Source organism: Homarus americanus, unplaced genomic scaffold, assembly GCF_018991925.1.
Source record: "Homarus americanus isolate GMGI-L3 unplaced genomic scaffold, GMGI_Hamer_2.0 scaffold4896, whole genome shotgun sequence".
Taxonomy (NCBI): domain Eukaryota; kingdom Metazoa; phylum Arthropoda; class Malacostraca; order Decapoda; family Nephropidae; genus Homarus; species Homarus americanus.
In genome coordinates, this window is record NW_024749657.1 from 4628046 (window position 1) to 4649486 (window position 21441).

The 21441-nt window shown below is 44.8% G+C and overlaps 1 long non-coding RNA gene across 1 annotated transcript in view; it reads left to right on the plus strand.

The window, feature by feature from the left end:
* LOC121853685 overlaps nucleotides 1-21441 on the plus strand; it is a 45728-nt gene that overhangs the window by 12411 nt on the left and 11876 nt on the right. Inside the window, exon 2 of the long non-coding RNA XR_006086386.1 lies at nucleotides 12109-12203. This is a non-coding gene — a long non-coding RNA (uncharacterized LOC121853685). The remainder of the gene's footprint in view (nucleotides 1-12108; nucleotides 12204-21441) is intronic.

A 21441-nucleotide genomic window follows, 5' to 3' on the forward strand; every position in this document is an offset into this window, starting at 1 on the left:
TGGAGATTAGACAACCTAGCGTTTACCTAATCAAACCTAATCTAACCTAACTTAATCTTACCTAATCTAATTTAACCTTACCTAACCTAACCTAACTTAACCTTACATAACCCAACGTTTACCTAATCAAACCTAATCTAACCTAACTTAATCTTACCTAATCTAATTTAACCTTACCTAACCTAACCTAACTTAACCTTACATAACCCAACGTAACCTTACCTAACCTAACCTAACTTAACCTTACCTAACCTAACTTAACCTTAATTAGCATAACAAAACCTAACCTGATCCCCCGCCCAGCTCATATTTAAGTTATTCAATCATCAGCAAAAATAAACTAGGGTGTTTAATCTTCATGTGATCCATATTTTTCCTTGAACTTAAATCATTCAATCAGATATTCTCTTTAGTTTTTACACAGGAAGAATAATTTCTTCGTGTTAACCTTTGAAAATAATGAACCTTGAACGCAGTGAGGTGGCGGGTGACGGAGCTGTAATGAGGAAACACAAGTAACAGAACTGTGTCAAATATTTCTTGAACACCTTGCAATATTAGTCATCTTCTACATGAGATTCATTTAATTAACCCTGTGGTAATTTTTAACCTTTATTAACCAAAGTTGTATTTTATTTGAGTATTTTAACAATTATTAACCTTGAGTTGTATTGGATTAGAGAACATTTTGTTCGTGTTGTGTTTGTCATGATGTTTATAGCGGAAGTGAACATCAGGTAAAAGCCATTGTTAGATTATGATCCACAAGTTGAAAACACATATTGGTGTTTGTTTAGGGAATTTTGGTTATAAATATACAGTACATCTATCGTATCGGGTAGTATGTGGTAGTAGTTGGTAATATCGGGTGTGTGTGTGTGGAAGTACAGGTATTTGGTGGTATTGGGTAGTGTTGGACAGAGTGTGCGGTAGTATTGTAGAAGTATCAGCCAAAAGACGTTTATTGTAGATGCCCGGAATACGTAACGCGCTAGCTTCCCGGACTGTCATTAAAAAATACGACATACGAAAAATACGTCTTGGGTAGGGTTGCCATATCTGAACATTAAAAAAAGAGGACGCTCCCGAAGACATCCCGGCACACACAGGCTAATATACATCATACATGGTATAGAAATCTTTTAAAAAAATTACCTTTGCTTAAGGCTGAACATCTTCATTCCTTTAGCTGCAGTCTTCTCCCCCCACTGTGTGTGTGACTTGGTGTGCCCATGCATACTTTTCTGTAGATCGGATCTTTTTCAGTATTGGCTGATTACTCTTTAGAAAGGTATAGAAGTCACTGCAAGATGTTTCTCGGAAGTTGTACTGTGCAGTCAGAATGCCTTTCATTGTTTAACACTCAATTTGTTCCTTTCCTTTGTCCATTGGCTTTGCATCAGTGAAAAAACTTTCTACATTTGCATTGCGAGATGATATAGCAAAGAAGAATTGTGCAATTCTTAGCAATTCTGAGTGACATTCAATGTTTGATTTTTCAAAGTATCTGGTCCACTTTTTGTGTTGGCAGATTACTAAATTCTTCATCACTTGTAATTTTCCACAAACTGCTTCAGGTTACTAACTTGGTCAAAACACTTCATCAACTTCTACCCCCTTATCAATCAAATATTTGACAGCTAAGTTGACAACACCGTACAGGCGTACAAGTGACTTATCAGCTGACGAAAACTGAACGAGATCTCTACGGTTCCACCTTCCCTCTCTCTGTCTCTCTCTCTCGTCATTACAGTTTCATGGTTTTTTTTTTCCGTGGAGAAAATAATGGAAGCTAAAATTCCGGACTTTTAAAGAATTTTAAAAATTCCTTCCCGATGAAGATTTCGAGACCTAAATGGAGGACATGTCCGGGAAAATACGGACGTATGGCAACCCTAGTCTTGGGAATACTGATATACAACACAGTCTTCAGAAAAACAATAAAATTAGGAAACTGTTATTTGGACACAATACGGAAAGAAATAGCGAAGAAAATATATAGAAAATTATGGAAAGAAAGAAAAAAAAAGTCAATCAGTCAATAATAAATAAGAATACAAAAAAATTGGGCCCGTTGTAAAGGTAATTTCTCTCGGACTCTGAAACCGCACTATCCAAAGACCACCTGTCTCTCGCGGCTAGGTGTTTGCATATTTATGCACGAAATACGACGAATTTCAGGTTCTTTTAAGTATTAATATTTGCACTTACAGAACTGTAATCAACTTGTTCACCTTTATTTAAAGTATCTTCTGAGTAATGATATGAAGGTTTCAGTCACATTTGAGTAATTATCAATATTGTTACACCAAAGTCAACCAACGGCTAATGAAATCCGACAGCGCCCACTTAAAAACGGGCGGAGCCAAAACAGGTTTCAATTAGGCACAATCCTTTTCCATTCTTTCACACCATACTCTTTGTTTTAGGTCCTATCCAATATACTACCGTATATAGAATTATCTTTATTATTATATCACAGTTTTTTATTGCCTTACATGCCCCCAACTCTTCAATATTAATCAAAATATTCCCCATAAGCGGCCATGATCCACGTATTTACACACTGTTTCAGTGGGAGAAACTCTCTGATTGGTTGTTAGCTATTCGGGCGCCTCACACGCTAACGCCCGATGAAGGTGTTTTGTTTTCCTTCTTAAGGTGTCATGCTCACAACTCAGCAGAAGTGTCTGCTCAGACAGAATAGCAAACGCGTTAGCTATTCCGTGCATCTAAAACGCCTTTACAATAAACGCCTAAAGGGTGTATGGCAAAAGAGCATCGCAAGTATTAAAAACTTTACGAAATATTGCTGGCTTGACCATTAACCTTGAGGCACAATATTACTTATGGTTGTCGTAATCTTCCTCCCACCACCTGTTCAAGGCTGGATAGTATTTCGCTCGCCTTAGGCGTGGATTTCCCCGGGTATATTCTGACAGGTATGCTGGCCCGCACTCGATATACTTGGTACTTTCCAGTGTTCCCTTTTCTAATGCGTCTTTGGTACATCATAACCGGTTTCAGCGTATAACAGGTTTCTTGGTCATATAACAAGACCATTGAGATCACCTGAAGATTAGACACCCCTTAAAAGTTATTTTATCATGGAGAAACATTTTTACGCTACCTGGTGGGGGTTAATTTAGTGTTAGGTTAGGTTAGTGTTAGGTTAGTATTAGGCTAGGTTAGCGTTAGGTTAGAGTGGGTTAGGTTAGTGTTAAGGTTAGGTTAGGGTAGCTTTAGGTTGGGATGGCTTAGGTTTGGGTAGTGTTAGTGTTAGGTTAGCCATAGGTTAGGATATTGTTGGACGACCGTAAGATCCTCGTTTCAACAGGAGGAATAAAGTGAAGGTCTCCAGAAAATGTTGATGATGATATAAGTAGTTTTAATTAACAGTGTGACGCAACAGAGCGATTTAGACTTTAATTGGTGGTAAAATATTGGAACACTGAAACATTATTATTATTATTATTTGTAGTAGTAGTAGTAGTTATTATTAATTACATTGTTATTGTTATTGTTTTTGTAATAAAGCTAATAATAATAATAATAATAATAATACCAATGTATTATTATTAATATTAATATTATTGTTATTATTATTATTATTATTATTATTATTATTATTATTATTATTATTATTATTATTATTATTATTATTATTATTATTATTATTATTATTATTATTTTTATTATTATTATTATTATTATTATTATTATTAGTCTCATTACATTATATATAATATTTACGTACAAACAATATATTTACCAATACACTCTACTGTACCCTGTGTGTGTCCGCTTACATTATATACTTTTCAGGAAGAAAATTTTTAAACATGATTCTATAAACGAGAAAATTGCCTCCCGGAAGTAACGTTTTATGACAATGTTAAAAAAAAAGCGAAATGAAAGGTTATTATCAATTAACTCTAACAGCGTTATGAGTCACTAAGGTTTCCTACTATGATAACTTTCTTATCACTTGAATGATAAGAATGATAAGAACTATTTTACTAATATATGTTAAAAGACAAATAAGATGTTGATATATATTTATTAAACGTGAGACTTGACATTGTTAATAGGAGATAATATTTAACGAGGATATGTTTCACTAAAGACGTGCGTGTTATTTTGTTGTGTTTTTTTACTCAGTTACTGGCAAGGTCGCTGGTTTTTCCTTTAGGCGTTTGCTGCAGTTTCGGCCACGGTGTCTCCCTCTATACCCAGAAGTTAACATGAATTAAGCTGTGTATTATTATTATTATTATTATTATTATTATTATTATTATTATTAATATTATTATTATTATTATTGTTGTTGTTTGTTGTTTGTTGTTATTTACTACATTTTATTATTATTTTTATTATTATTTTTATTATTATTATTATATTACTACCATTTTATTATTATTATTATTATTATTATTATTATTATTATTATTATTATTATTATTATTATTATTATTATTATTATTATTATTATTATTATTATTATTATTATTATTATTATTATTATTATTATTATTATTATTATTATTTTATTTTGTATTTTATTATTATTATTATTATTATATTACTACCATTTATTATTGTTATTTTTAATATTATTATTTTTATTATTATTATTATTATATTACTACCATTTATTTTTGTTATTAATATTATTATTTTAACACCGTGGAGTACTAGATCCGTAGACTATTATAACTTAATATAACTTAGCCTATTATTACTTCCAGGTAGCTCGGAGTGATTATTTATCCGGTGAAATATGTTGGTTCAGGTGATCAATTCAATTTCAATTTCAATTGTTTATTCCTTGATAGAGGAAGCGGGATCCTAGTGCTTATCTTAGTTACCCTAAATACACCAAGCATCTGAAAGTGTGACAAGTATATACAGTATAAATATTATAGGGGCTTACTAAAGCCTAAGGAAGGAAGGATATTCCTTTATAATCAATATTATTTACATAATATCTGGCCAGTATGGGGAGGATCATCGTGTCTCCGTCAGGTCGTGGAGTGGTGGTCCAGCAGGCGTCACGGAAGCGTTGTGTGTGGGGACATCTTAGGAGGTAGTGGATAAGGGTGCGGCTGTCGGGTCTTCTATATGCACAAAGCGTTGCTCAGGTGATTCGGGATACCAATCTCCCAAGCAAAGTCATACCCAATGATGATACGGGCAGCAATCACGTCCCTTCCGACCCTTTCGTTATTACGAGGTCAGGAAGTTTACGGAGGACATTGTACCAGGTGGGCGGGAGTCAGGGGATGGCTGCTTCGAGCTTCTCTCTGTTTGCGGCGAATTTGGGTCCTAATCTGTAGAGTGCTCGAGACAACGTAGTCAGGTGTGGCCTTGTTGCAGCCAGTCTTGGCAAGGCCATCTGCTGCCTCATTCCCCAAGATACCGACATGACTAGGTCTCCACAGGAATGTCACAGGGCGGCCTGCATCCTGAAGTGTGGATGTTAACCCTCGTATTCGGAGGATGAGGTCCTTATTTTCCCTGATCCAAATGCGATCCCGTCGAGAGCAGACCTGGAATCGCAGCAGACAAGCAAGGCAGAAACCATCTGCTTCTTCCTCAGCGAAGGGCAGCAAGGAGGGCTATTAGTTCAGCCTGAGTGGAGAATGCCCCGTCAGAAACTCTGAGAGACAGTTTGATAGGCTCAGGGGCATCAGGACGGGAGATGTCAGCCCCGGCCCGACCTACAATAGAATTCTAAAAAAAAAAAAAAAAAATGCTGAGTTTCTGAGCATAAACCAAAGGGTTAATCAAATATAATAACTTTTTAAAGAGTGTTTTCAATTTATTTGTTATATAAGTAATACAAAAATAGGTTAAAAGTTTAGTAAAGAACAAATACAAATATTTTAACCAAAAGACAAACGTATGTACACTTAAGATGGTAGAATGTGGATTATATAAGTATGTTTATAATAATGTTGAGTATTAGTGTTTATAATGTTAATAGTATTTACGTCTATCGAGAGAATGTTGAATGTTGTTTTTTACACATGGAGAATACATCCATTCCAATTAATTTTCTGATGGCCGGAATACCCTATGTACTTAATACACACGCTTAAATACCTATGATAATGTTCGCTAATATATTATAACAATACTTCACACGGTCTTCAATATATCAGTTGTTATAGCTAAAATAACATAATATTAACATAAACAAATAAATACACTTTGAAAAACATGTATTTATTTGTTTTGATGTTATTTATTTAGTGTATGGCGGTTAGAGTACATGCTTACGGGTCTTATTAAGTAAAATACAAGTCTGTGTAGAAACAATAACAAGTATTTATATATTGTCCAGTTATCTATATTTTTATTCACTTTCACTTTTATTCATTATTTTGTTTCAGTATCATTCATCATCAATACTCTAACACTTTTATTTGTCTTGCCATCTTATTTATTTATTTATTTATTATTCACAGTCAAACGTACTTTAATCTCCATACAGAACAGTGGTTTTAAGTTACTGTTTCCGGTTTATCAAGAATCTGTATGTTTATTGTGACTCGTATTTAGTGTTAAAAGAACGTTACTGTAGCTGTTGTAGAATCGGTTTAGTGTGTATTGTTGATGCTCCTGTTGGATGCTATTTTGCTGGTGATAATCCCTTTTATGAGTTATTTCGTCTATTGTGAGGTTGACTTTTGAGAACCTTTTGTCGTGATGTTGTTCTGGGGGGCCCATCCTTCACTCGCTGTCATCTCATCTAGTGTTAGTGGTGGTCGTGGTGGAAGTCGAAGTGAGGGACGTAGTGGCCATGATGGTAGTCGTGGGGATCATGGTGGTGGTGGTAGTCGTGGGGATCATGGTGGTGGTGGTAGTCGTGGGGATCATGGTGGTGGTGGTAGTCGTGGTGATGGTGGTAGGGATCATGGTGGTGGTGGTGGTGGTAGGGGTCGTTGTACTGCGGGTCTGCAACGGGGAGAGTCTTGGGTTGAGGCAGAGCTGATGTTGTGACTCCTACCACGACCATGACCAACACAGTCCAAATACCTAGAATTGACAGACATTATGATATTAACTCGTGTTGTGTGTGTATGTGTGTGTGTGTGTGTGTGTGTTAGTAATAATACAGGGTGTGTCAGAAAAAAAACACTATACCTCACATATATTTCGTTGTAATGATTTGAATGTATTACAACAGGAAAATTGTCCCCACTTGATGTATAAGGTCATGATACAAGAACTCACGCGACGTCTACGAAAATATGTGAAGCGTGTATAATATTTTTTGAGACACCCTGTAGGAGATATACAAGGCTGAGAAGATCCGGTTGTGGTGTGACGAGAAGAGGAGGAGGAGGAAGAGGAGGCTGTGAAGAGATCGTAAAATGAACTGATAAGAGGTGGAGAGGTGGGTGGGTGAGACACAGGGTGGAGGTGGGTGGGTGAGACACGAGGTGGAGGGAGGTGGGTGGATGAGACACGAGGTGGAGGTGGGGTGGGTGAGACACGAGGTGGAGGGAGGTGGGTGGGTGAGACACGAGGTGGAGGGAGGTGGGTGGATGAGACACGGGGTGGAGGGTGGGTGGGTGAGATACAGGGTGGAGGGAGGTGGGTGGGTGGGACACGAGGTGGAGGGAGGTGGGTGGATGAGACACAGGGTGGAGGTGGATGGGTGGGGTTGGAGGTGGGTGGATGGGGACTGAGGTAGGGAGGGTGGGTGGGTGGGACACAGGTGGAGGGTGGGTGGGTGGGGTTGGGGTGGGGAGGGTGGTGGAGACACACAGGGTGGAGGAGGTGGGTGGATGGGACACAGGTGGAGGGACGTGGGTGGGTGAGACACGAGGTGGAGGTGGGTGGGTGAGGACACGAGGTGGAGGGAGGTGGGTGGGTGGGACACGGTGGAGGGACGTGGGTGGATGAGACACGGTGGAGGGAGGTGGGTGGGTGGGACACAGAGTGGAGGTGGGTGGGTGGGACACAGGGTGGAGGGGTGGGTGGACACAGGGTTGGGAGGTGGGTGGATGGGACACGAGGTGGGGAGGGTGGGTGGATGAGACAGGGGTGGAGGACGTTGGGAACACAGGTGGAGGGACGTGGGTGGGCAGGAGGTGGGTGGGTAGGACAGTGGAGATGGGTGGGTGAGACACGAGGTGGAGAGAGGGACGTGGGTGGGTGGGGACACGGGTGGAGGGACGTGGGTGGGTGGACACAGGTGGAGGGGACGTGGGTGGAGCAGGACAGGTGGAGGATGGGTGGGTGGGACACAGGGGTGGAGGGACGTGGGTGGGTGGGACAGGGTGGAGGGAGTGGGTGGGTGGGACTGGGGTGGAGGTGGGTGGGTGGGGGTGGGGGACGTGGGTGGGTGAGACACAGGTGGAGGGAGTGGAGTTGAGTGGACAGGGTGGAGGTGGGTGGGTGAGAACGGGGTGGAGGGACGTGGGTGGGTGGGACACAGGGTGGAGAGACGTGGTGGGTGGGGACTGGGGAGGGACGTGGGTGGGTGGGGACACAGGGGTGGAGGACGTGGGTGGGTTGAGACACGGTGGAGGGACGTGGGTGGGTGGGACACAGGGGTGGAGGGTGGGTGGGACAGGGTGGAGGGACGTTGGGACCAGGAGGGACGTGGGTGTGGACGTGGGTGGGTTGGAGGACGTGGGTGGATGGGGAACTGGAGGTGGAGGTGGGTGGGTGGACACGAGGTGGAGGAGGTGGGTGGGTGAGACACGGGTGGAGGGGACCCTGGGTGGGTGAGACACGAGGTGTGGAGAGGGACGTGGGTGGGTGGGACACAGGGTGGAGGACGTGGGTGGGTGGGGACACGGGGAGGAGGGTGGTGGGTGGGGACACAGGGTGGGACGTGGGTGGGTGGGACACAGGGTGGAGGGGTTGGGTTGAGACAGCAGGGGTGGGGACGTGGGTGGATGGGGTGGAGGGACGTTAGGTGGGGACACGGGGTGGGTGAGAGACATGAGAGGAAGGGACGTTGGTGGGTGGGACACAGGGTGTGGGGAGGTGGGTGGGTGAGACAGGTGGAGGGACGTGGGTGGGTGGACACGAGGTGGAGGGACCCTGGGTGGGTGAGGACACGGGGTGGAGGACGTGGGTGGGTGGGACACGGGGGTGGAGGGACGTGGGTGGGTGTGGGGTGCGTGGGTGGGACCTGGAGGGACGTGGGTGGGTGAGACACTAGGTGGAGGGACGTGGGTGAGACGAGTGGAGGGACGTGGGTGGGTGAGACACGATGTGGGGACGTGGGTGGATGGGGACTGAGGTGGAGGGGACGTGGTGGATGGGACACGAGGTGGAGGGACGTGGGTGGGTGAGACACGGGGTGGAGGGATGGGTGGGTGGACACGAGGGGAGGGACGTGGGTGGGTGGAACACGGGGTGTGGGGAGGTGGGTGGGTGAGACACAGGGTGGGGGGACGTGGGTGGGTGAGACACGGGGTGGAGGGACGTGGGTGGGTGAGACCAGGGTGGAGGGACTGGGTGGATGGGACACAGGGTGGAGGGGGACGTGGGTGGGTGAGACACTGGGTGGAGGGACGTGGGTGGGTGGGACACGGGGTGGAGGATGTGGGTGGGTGAGACACGGGTTGGGGGACGTGGGTGGGTGGACGGTGGGACGTGGGTGGGTGGACACAGGTGGAGGGACGTGGGTGGGACACGAGGTGGGGGACGTGGGTGGGTGAGACACAGGGTGGAGGGATGTGGGTGGGTGGACACAGGTGGAGGGGATGTGGGTGGGTGGGACACGAGGTGGAGGGACGTGGGTGGGTGGGACACTGGGTGGAGTGACGTGGGTGGGTGAGACACGAGGTGGAGGGACGTGGGTGGGTGAGACACTATGTGGAGGGACGTGGGTGGGTGAGACACGAGGTGGAGGGACGTGGGTGGGTGGGGACACGAGGTGGAGGGACGTGGGTGGGTGAGATGCAGGTGGAGGGACATGGGTGGGTGAGACACGAGGTGGAGGACGTGGGTGGGTGAGACACTAGGTGGAGGGACGTGGGTGGGTGGAGACACAGGGTGGAGGGACGTGGGTGGGTGGGACACGAGGTGGAGGGACGTGGGTGGGTGAGACAGGGTGGAGGGACGTGGGTGGGTGAGACACGATGTGGAGGACGTGGGTGGGTGAGACACGAGGTGGAGAGGGACGTGGGTGGGTGAGACACGAGGTGGAGGGACGTGGGTGGGTGAGACACGGTGGAGGGATGTGGGTGGGTGAGACCAGAGGTGGAGGGATGTGGGTGGGTGAGACACGAGGTGGAGGGACGTGGGTGGGTGAGACACTAGGTGGAGTGTGATGTTGGGTGGGGACACGAGGTGGAGGGACGTGGGTGGGTGAGACACTGGGTGGAGGACGTGGGTGGGTGGGGACACAGGTGGAGGGACGTGGGTGGGTGAGACACGGATGTGGAGGGACGTGGTGGTGAGACACGAGGTGGAGGGACGTGGGTGGGTGAGACACAGTGGAGGGACGTGGGTGGGTGAGACACAGGGGTGGAGGGACGTGGGTGGGTGAGACAGAGTGGAGGGACGTGGGTGGACACAGGGTGGAGGGACGTGGGTTGAGACACTGGGTGGAGGACGTGGGTGGGTGAGACACGGGTGGGGTGGGTGGGATGTGGAGAGGGACGTGGGTGGGGACAGGGTGGAGGGACGTGGGTGGGTGGGGCACGGGGTGGAGGGACGTGGGTGGGAGGACGTGGAGTGGGTTGAGACACGAGGTGGAGGGACGTGGGTGGGTGAGCTGAGGTGGAGGGACGTGGGTGGGTGAGACACGAGGTGGAGGGACGTGGTTGGGTGAGACACTAGGTGGAAGGAGGTTGGTTTGTAAAATAAGTTAAATGATGCGAGAAGTAAACTTTTCCGCTTTACACACTGCACTCTCTCACCGCAAGTCACTTCATGATGGAGTCAACCTTCAGTCAGTTACCCGTCTTTGGTGAATCATGTATATGGGATTTTTTAAGGAATATTAACTCCACCTGCTCCTTATGTAGAATTAATGCGAGGTGAAACATGGCCGAGGACTTGTCACTGCGCAGAGCATTGATTACTTGATTATACTTGTATGTAACTGACAGGTGTGTAGGATCAAGTCTCATGTTGGAAATTATCTCTGCCTTGAGCAATAACTTCCCTGCTTTCATAAGACAATTGCCGCGAGGTGAGTCAAAACAAGGGTGTTGTCCTCACTGTACGACCCATTTAGCGGTCAGACCACCAAGGTGATGCTTGGCTGTCTAACATAACCTAGGTTTTACTCTCTTTTTTTCTTTGTTACAATAATTTAGAATATTCAAAGTATTTATATAGCTTTACAGAGTTGCTGTTTATCGCTTCTTTTAAGCTGCCTCTGACAAGTGACTTTAACAATGAATTCTTTCTTCCGTATTTCTCGTACTATTAATGTTTTTTTTTGTGGGTGGTACAGCTGCCAGGCGCCCCTGGTCACGCTTCAGTTAACTCTTGCTGTCTTTCTGTTACAAACAAAACAAGATTAACGAACGGCATCAAACATCCCAGTGACTTGATACACCTAAAACAACATTGAGGATCGTTCACATAAGACTTTAACATTATCTACAATTAATGTCAGTAATACAGCTCTCACAGTGGAAGCTTTGTATCAACATCAACTAAAGTCGATCACATGTGACTTGTATCAGTATTCTGTTGTGTTTACGGTTAAGGTCAGTCTGTGTTTTGTGTTACTTCTCTTATAAATAATTATCTTCTTTCTCTATCAATATAAACAAAAGTTTTATCATTATTGACTTTGGTAACTGTTAATTCGGTACTTTATATCTTGTTTGATCTCCAGATCCTGTCAAGACCATGACGAATTCAGACTCTTGAATCCAAGCATTTATGGACAGAATAATGTATCAGTGTCTACTGCTTGGGTTCACGAGCCTGAATCTCGGGGTTCGTGGTGAGACTGGAGACGATATATCTCCAACGAGAAACACAAGTGCTAAAACCCCATGCTGACCCGCTAACCTAACCTATCACCACCCTCCCTATTCTCCCTTCTCTATAATACACCGTTAAAGTATTTCCCGTTATATTAACAGTTATTTTCCTCCTCCTCCTCCTTACATCTAGACAACTTCAAGGAAGGTGATGAAGGACTGACCACGTGGTAATGACGTCACATGTAAACAAACAAGGTGAACAACACTACTCCATCAACCATTAACGTAAGTGCATGTAAACTTTTTACATTAGATATACCGCAGATACCGATAATAGGAACCAATTTTTGGGTATAGGTTATTTTACAAGACTTATTACTAACGATGAGCTGTCCATATGAAGCCGACGATATTCCGTGGTGTCGGTAAACTTATACGGTATAGTGCAGTTTGTATAGTTCATATACCGAGGGCCTTCACATACGGTATAGTGCAGTTTGTATAGTTCCTTATACCGAGGGCCTTCACATACGGTATAGTGCAGTTTGTATAGTTCCTTATACCGAGGGCCTTCACATACGGTATAGTGCAGTTTGTATAGTTCCTTATACCGAGGGCCTTCACATACGGTATAGTGCAGTTTGTATAGTTCCTTATACCGAGGGCCTTCACATACGGTATAGTGCAGTTTGTATAGTTCCTTATACCGAGGGCCTTCACATCTTTCTCTGCTACGGTATATCCCGTCGCTTTGCCTCTTTGGTTTAATTCCTTGAGTACGATGGGATTAACCCCTTGAGTACGATGGCGTTAACCCCTTGAGTACGAAACCTTACTGTCAATGTACTTTAGGGGTTAGGCTTATCGCATTCAAGGGTTTGTCATCGTACTCAAGGGGTTATCATCGTACTCGAGGGGTTGTCATCGTACTCAAGGGGTTATCATCGTACTCAAGGGGTTATCATCATACTCAGGGGGTTGTCATCGTACTCAAGGGGTTAGGGTTATCGTACTCAAGGGGTTAATGCCATTTTAGTTACATATCTACCAATTATCTCAATTCTAGTGTCTGTACTAATCTAGACCACCAGCTACCAGGCGTCACATTAAGCTCAGACACACAGACAGTCAGCCATATTATATAACGTCAGTATTATCACCGTAAACGTATGTTCATATAGAAAGGCTAAGTAAGAAAAGAATAATTATTAACGTAACACAACAGTAAGAATAAGTATATGAATGAGCGTCACACACAATGTAAATAAAATAGAATCGTATTGAAAATGTTATTTTTTTTTTCTCGCTAGATCAGTTTCACAGTGAAGGTCGAACCTCGGTGTTTGTGTGATGATTATTTGTGGTTTTTCTTGCCGTGAGTTTGTTTATGTAAGCAATGATGAAAGTAAAATTATTATTATTATTATTATTATTATTATTATTATTATTATTATTATTATTATTATTATTATTATTATACTGGGTAAGGACGCAAATAGCCACAACAATGGGGTTTTCCGAATGTACCACAGGACAAGTTTTTCAGGTGTTCGCCAACGTTGGTAACCTTATATAGAAAACAAGTTATATGCTGTGTCATTGCTAGTTAATATGTACGACAGGAAGTGTGCTTGTGGTGGGTGGTGGGTGTGGAAATGTGTAGGGGGGATGTGGGTTTTTTGGGGGAATGCGTGGAATGTGTAGGAGTGTTTGTGAGGGATGTGTGTGATGTGTTAGGGCGTGTGAGGGGGGATGTGGGATGTGTAGCAGTGTTTGGGGGGGATGTGTGGGGTAGTAGGTGGCGGTATACAATGTGTTGGGGTGTGTAGGGGGATGTGTAGGGATGTGTATAATGAATTACTTTTAAATCCATCCATACGTCAAGACAGCCTTGCAAACATTACCTGTAGTGTCGCTGTCTCGTTACCCCCTTTCCAAGACACTGAGAATATCTGAACCAGAATGATTTTAACTATTGCAGATTATACGACTGGAAAAGAACACTATGTGACAGAAAGTTTCGCATAGTGTTAGTCCGAGGTATGAATGAGTATGGGACTTACACTGCGTGGCGGGAAATTCAGAAGCTGCTGTGGTGGGTCAGGGTCCCTTGTGCTGATGGTAAGTGGCAGTAGTGGTGGCAATATTGAGTAGGTCGTTTGAGTTGTGATTGAGTTTAAAATATTGTTATCGTATATGTAGTGGATGGGTCTGTCGCAGTGTTAATTTGATTAACTCTTGTGTGTATAATTTAAGTGATGATTGATGCTGTAATGAGTGTCCATCCAGGGTGAGTTAATGTGTGGACGTGGTGGACAGTTCCCTTGTGTTATAGCCATCTACTGGACAAACATAGCGGACATATTGTGGGCGGCTACACATACAGTGAACACCTTGTGGGCGGCAACACACACAGTGAACACCTTGTGGGCGGCAACACAGTGAACACCTTGTGGACGGCTACACACACAGTGAACACCTTGTGGGCGGCAACACACACAGTGAACACCTTGTGGACGGCTACACACACAGTGAACACCTTGTGGACGGCAACACACACAGTGTGAACACCTTGTGGGCAGCAACACACACAGTGAACACCTTGTGGGCGGCAACACACACAGTGAACACCTTGTGGACGGCTACACACACAGTGAGACACCTTGTGGGCAGCAACACACACAGTGAACACATGTGGGCGGCTACACACAGTGAACACCTTGTGGACGGCTACACACAGTGAACACCTTGTGGGCGGCAACACACACAGTGAACACCTTGTGGGCGGCTACACACACAGTGAACACCTTGTGGACGGCTACACACACAGTGAACACCTTGTGGGCGGCTACACGCACAGTGAACACCTTGTGGACGGCTACACACACAGTGAACACCTTGTGGACGGCTACACACACAGTGAACACCTTGTGGGCAGCAACACACACAGTGAACACCTTGTGGGCGGCTACACAGTGAACACCTTGTGGACGGCTACACACAGTGAACAGGCAACACACACAGTGAACACCTTGTGGACGGCTACACACACACAGTGAACACCTTGTGGGCGGCTACACATACAGTGAACACCTTGTGGGCGGCTACACACACAGTGAACACCTTGTGGGCGGCAACATACACAGTGAACACCTTTTGGCTCACGCGTGCTGGTAGGATTACATTTGGAGGATATTCAAGGATGTTTCACAACCCTTCATCTCAATGTGAGAGAGAGAGAGCCTGCAAGACTATGTCTCCCCTGAAAAAAAAATTCTAACAATTGTCCTAAAACGATGCTTTCTGGCGTGTTTCTAATAATAATCAGAGTTTCCTATTTATGTATTTTTTTGTAATTACTGGAGAGGTGAGAGCTTAGGCAAGCACCTGTGTTTTGACAGATGAATGTAAGAAACAGCAAGACGGCACCTGACTTGTACCACACCATGACAGACTTGTGTTCCGAGTGTCAGGCGCCATTATACTTAGACTGCTCCTGTACAACAGGGGCTAATCCAGGAATGTCAAAGGGGGTCAAGAAAAAGTGAATGGCGGAATATGGCGAACATAGCGAGCCCACTCAGCTGGGCATTTTGGGGGCCATTTTGAAGCCATGTGCACTTGATATTAAGAGGTATTCTGAAGTTAATAGTAATTACTTTTACTATACAAAGACGCCTGAGTACCATACTGCACTAAGAAAAAATTGTTGGAATTTTCTAATAAAAAAGGGGGGGTCCCGACCCCAAGGACTCCCCGACCCCAGGACTCCCCCGACCCCAAGGACTCCCCTGGCATCTTAACCACACCTGGACTTCTCTCCTGTAGCGTCGTCCCTGTACCGTGAAGCCGTAATACTGTAAAAACATTCCCGTAATCTTCATCAGAATCTGTAAGGCAGTGTGTGTTATGCATATTACTGAGACGAAGACCAGAGATGATGAAGGTGCTGCCTGGAGGAGGGGCGTCACTACACTAGCAGTGCTGGTGATACGTATTGTAGTCTTGTTTTACCAAAGCACCGTTGCTGTCGCCTGAGCCTGTACCCGGTGTAAGTGTCCTTGACTGTGGGCGGAGGACGGGTCGTCTTTGGGATGGGGGAGGCCGTCGTGGGTAGGTATTCCCAGAGACCTCTGTACCACAGCTCCCTCCCTGGCTGGCATCTTGGAATCAGGACATACCTCACCGTCTCCTTCACTGTTGGTGGTTTGAGATGAAGTTACTCTATGAGGGGGGACGCACCGCCGCTCACCCACGCTTGGTACCTAACAGGGAATTGAAGCAGGGTGACCCAGACCGTCTGATGATTGTATTTCTGGTTTGTCCCGCGGCCCGCCAATAGGAAGAGTCTTGTGGGATGTGGCAATAATTGTTGCCATGCAGGTGTTGCTGACGGGGTACGTTATTATTTTATTTGGTATATATATATATATTTTTTTACTCTATGGCTTAATGACTTCCATATCACCAGCTGAAGAGAGATACTGTAACACTCCCCGTAGGTCTTCAGTCACACCCGGATCACCGCCTCGTGAACTTTCTCTACGAAGGACCATCCTGGACCTTGGAATCCTTAGGGTGACTTATCTTACCGTTTACTGAAGGACAAGACAATGCCACCACCAAGAATTAACAAGATAACACAGCCAAGATTTAAACCCGGGAACATGGAACTCTTTAATCCCTTATTGATGGTAACTCTTTGAGGATGGTAACTCCTTGAGGATGGTAACTCCTCGAGGATGGTAACTCCTCGAGGATGGTAACTCCTGGAGGATGGTAACTCCTTGAGGATGATAACACCTTGAGGATGGTAACTCCTCGAGGATGGTAACTCCTTGAGGATGATAACACCTTGAGGATGGTAACTCCTCGAGGATGGTAACTCCTTGAGGATGATAACACCTTGGGGATGGTAACTCCTCGAGGATGGTAACTCCTTGAGGATGATAACACCTTGAGGATGGTAACTCCTCGAGGATGGTAACTCCTTGAGGATGATAACACCTTGAGGATGGTAACTCCTCGGATGGTAACTCCTCGAGGATGGTAACTCCTTGAGGATGGTAACTCCTCGAGGATGGTAACTCCTCAGGATGGTAACTCCTTGAGGATGATAATACCTTGAGGATGGTAACTCCTCGAGGATGGTAACTCCTCGAGGATGGTAACCTCATGAGGATGGTAACTCCTCGAGGATGGTAACTCCTGAGGATGATAACACCTTGAGGATGGTACTCCTTGAGGATGGTAACTCCTCGAGATGGTAACTCCTTGAGGATGATAACACCTTGAGGATGGTAACTCCTCGAGGATGGTAACTCCTTGAGGATGATAACTACCTTGAGGATGGTAACTCCTCGAGGATGGTAACTCCTTGAGGATGATAACACCTTGAGGATGGTAACTCCTCGGATGGTAACTCCTTGAGGATGTGCTTCAGCGAGGATGGTAACTCCTTGAGGATGATAACACCTTGAGGATGGTAACTCCTCGAGGATGGCTCCTTGAGGATGATAACACATCGAGGATGGTAACTCCTCGAGATGGTAACTCCTTGAGGATGATAACACCTTGAGGATGGTAACTCCTTGAGGATGGTAACTCCTCGAGGATGGTAACTCCTTGAGGATGATAACACCTTGAGGATGTTAACTCCTCGAGGATGGTAACTCCTTGAGGATGATAACACCTTGAGGATGGTAACTCCTTGAGGATGGTAACTCCTCGGATGGTAACTCCTTGAGGATGATAACACACCTTGAGGATGGTATCTCCTTGAGGATGGTAACTCCTTGAGGATGGTAACTCCTTGAGGATGATAACACCTTGAGGATGGTAACTCCTGAGGATGGCCTTGAGGATGGTAACTCCTCGAGGATGGCTCCTTGAGGATGAGTAACTCCTTGAGGATGAGTAACTCCTTGGGGATGGTAACTCCTTGAGGATGTAACCACTCCTGAGGATGATAACACCTTGAGGATGGTAACTCCTCGAGGATGGTAACTCCTGGAGGGATGATAACACCTTGAGGATGGTAACTCCTCGAGGATGGTAACTCCTTGAGGATGATAACACCTTGAGGATGGTAACTCCTTGGGGATGATAACACCTTGAGGATGGTAACTCCTCGAGGATGGTAACTCCTTGAGGATGATAACACTCTGAGGATGATAACACCTTGAGGATGGTAACTCCTCGAGGATGATAACACCTAGGATGGTAACTCCTCGAGGATGATAACACCTTGAGGATGGTAACTCCTCGAGGATGATATCATGAGATGAGTAACTCCTTGAGGATGATAACACCCTTGAGGATGGTAACTCCTCGAGGATGGTAACTATGAGGATGGTAACTCCTCGAGGATGGTAACTCCTTGAGGATGGTAACACTCAGGATGGTAACTCCTTGAGGATGGAGTAACTCCAGGATGGTAACTCCTTGAGGATGATAACTCCTTGAGGATGATAACACCTTGAGGATGGTAACTCCTTGAGATGGTAACTCCTTGAGGATGGTAACTCCTTGAGGATGATAACTCCTTGAGTGGTAACTCCTCGAGGATGGTCTCCTTGAGGATGATAACACCTTGAGGATGGTATCCTCGAGGATGGTAACTCCTTGAGGATGATAACACCTTGAGGATGGTAACTCCTTGAGGATGGTAACTCTCGAGGATGGTAACTCCTTGAGGATGATAACACCGAGATGGTAACTCCTTGAGGATGGTAACTCCTCGAGGATGGTAACTCTTGAGGATGATAACACCTTGAGGATGGTAACTCCTCGAGGGATGGTACTTGAGGATGATAACACCGGGGATGATAACTCCTTGAGGATGGTAACTCCTTGAGGATGGTAACTCCTCGAGGATGGTAACTCCTCGAGGATGGTAACTCCTTGAGGATGGTAACTCCTTGAGGATGATAACACCTTGAGGATGGTAACTCCTCGAGGATGGTAACTCCTCGAAGATGGTAACTCCTTGAAGATGGTAACTCCTTGAGGATGATAACACCTTGAGGATGGTAACTCCTTGAGGATGGTAACTCCTCGAGGATGGTAACTCCTTGAAGATGACTCGCTCCTTGAGAGGATGATAACACCTTGAGGATGGTAACTCCTTGAGGATGGTAACTCCTCGAGGATGGTAACTCCTCGAAGTGGTAACTCCTTGAAGATGATAACTCCTTGAGGATGGTAACTCCTTGAGGATGGTAACTCCTCGAGGATGGTAACTCCTTGAGGATGATAACACCTTGAGGATGGTAACTCCTCGAGGATGGTAACTCCTCGAAGATGGTAACTCCTTGAAGATGATAACTCCTTGAGGATGGTAACTTGAGGATGGTAACTCCTTGAGGATGGTAACTCCTCGAGGATGGTAACTCCTCGAAGATGGTAACTCCTTGAAGATGATAACTCCTTGAGGATGGTAACTCCTCGAGGATGGTAACTCCTTGAAGATGATAACTCCTTGAGGATGGTAACTCCTCGAGGATGGTAACTCCTTGAGGATGATAACACCTTGAGGATGGTAACTCCTCGAGGATGGTAACTCCTCGAAGATGGTAACTCCTTGAAGATGATAACTCCTTGAGGATGGTAACTCCTCGAGGATGGTAACTCCTTGAAGATGGTAACTCCTTGAGGATGGTAACTCCTCGAGGATGGTAACTCCTTGAAGATGGTAACTCCTTGTGATGATGCCTCTTTAAGAATGACATCATGAAACCATTAAACTTAAGTGGATGACCTTCACGTGTCTAGTCTTTCTGTGGTAGTGGCTGCAGGTGCTCCAGGTTGACCAGCACAATAATAATCTCTTACTGTTGCTGCGTGTTAGATCCCTCCTACAGAACAAATTCGGCCACTCGCTGAAAAGCCCAACCAGCTACTCTAATACTCCTGCCGATACTCCTCGAATATTCCTCTGATTTCTTATACTGAACTGGCTTATTGATGTCACTGGTCTGAAGATCACAACCGTGTTTTAGGTTAGGTTAGATTAGGTTAGGTGAGGCTAAAATGGGGTAGGTTAATTTGGTAAGGATAGATTAGTTTTGGTTTGGTTAGGTTAAACTGAGGTAGGTTGATTTGGTAAGGATAGATTAGTTTGGGTTAAAATAGATCAGGTTAGATAATGTTACAATACGTTAGGTTAAATTATTATAAATTAAATTAGGCAAAATTGGATTTAGGTTAGATTAACTTAAGACGGATTCGGTTAAGTTAGATTAGATTTAGTTTAAAGTATTCTTATATACAGGCCAAGACGTTTATCAAAATTCTTCCAAACACTTTTCTCCACTGTACAGGGTATTACAACCAACCTGTACCTTCAAACACAAGATCAGCTAAGACGTACGCAGGTGTACAGTATGAGCTGGGGTACAGGAAGGTGGGGTACAGTATGAGCTGGGGTACAGGAAGGTGGGGTACAGTATGAGCTGGGGTACAGGAAGGTGGGGTACAGGAAGGTGGGGTACAGGAAGGTGATTATTGTAAGATGACTCACAACCGCGAATTTACACACAAGCTGTTACACGACTAATGGACAGCCTTGATCTTATATATAGGCACTCGAGCACTCACTGGCACTCACTGGTTCTTGCTTTATATTTAGTAGCTCAATGTAAGCCTCTCCTGACCTGACTGATGGAAGTTTATGGCCTGTGAGGGAGGTAATTTCAAAGGAGAATTAACCCCTTGTGCACGGGGTCCCCTCTGAGCTGAATAAAATCGTCTGGCTGCAAATAAAATACCAAAAGTGGCGTCCAGGTAGTGAAGAGGTTAATATAACTAATGACTTGCTCTTACCTGCGTTTGTATGTCACTGTAAATACCATAAGTCATGAATAACGGAATGGTACAGGTAAATTGTTGTTATTCTTTTATTTATATCATTTGTGTTCGTGTTTTTTTTATTCGCTAAAGTGGAGACTGGGGGGAGATTTTTCGCCCCCCTCCTGAGACCACATCACATCCGGGCAAGTAGCTTCTTCTCATTCATTCTGGAGGTTCTCAAGGCCCAGTTTTTGCTATCATCAATTTCTTACTCCAGTATTAATGATCTCACTTACTTACTCACATTTTAACTCAGGACACTCACCATTTAATCACTCACTCACTCCTGTTCTACCTCCTCCTCCTGTAGTTCACTTAATCACTCACTAACACAACATCCAATACACACACCTTCACTCCATAGGTCAGTGTGACACGAGAATACCTGTTACATTTAATACAGTGTTGCCAATTAGATGCAAACACTTGATATATCACACAAAACAAGATCCAACCCAACCCAACCCAACCCAACCCAACCCAACCCAACCCAACCCAACCCAACCCAACCCAACCCAACCCCTTTTATGGTACACGTAAATAATTTTTAAACTTTTTGTCCATGGTCTGTCAGGGAAGACGAGATTGAATATTAGTCACTTGTTAATACTATTTTTTTTCATAGGACATTGTTATATGCACCTGTCCATAGCCTCCACATAGTTAGGAGTAA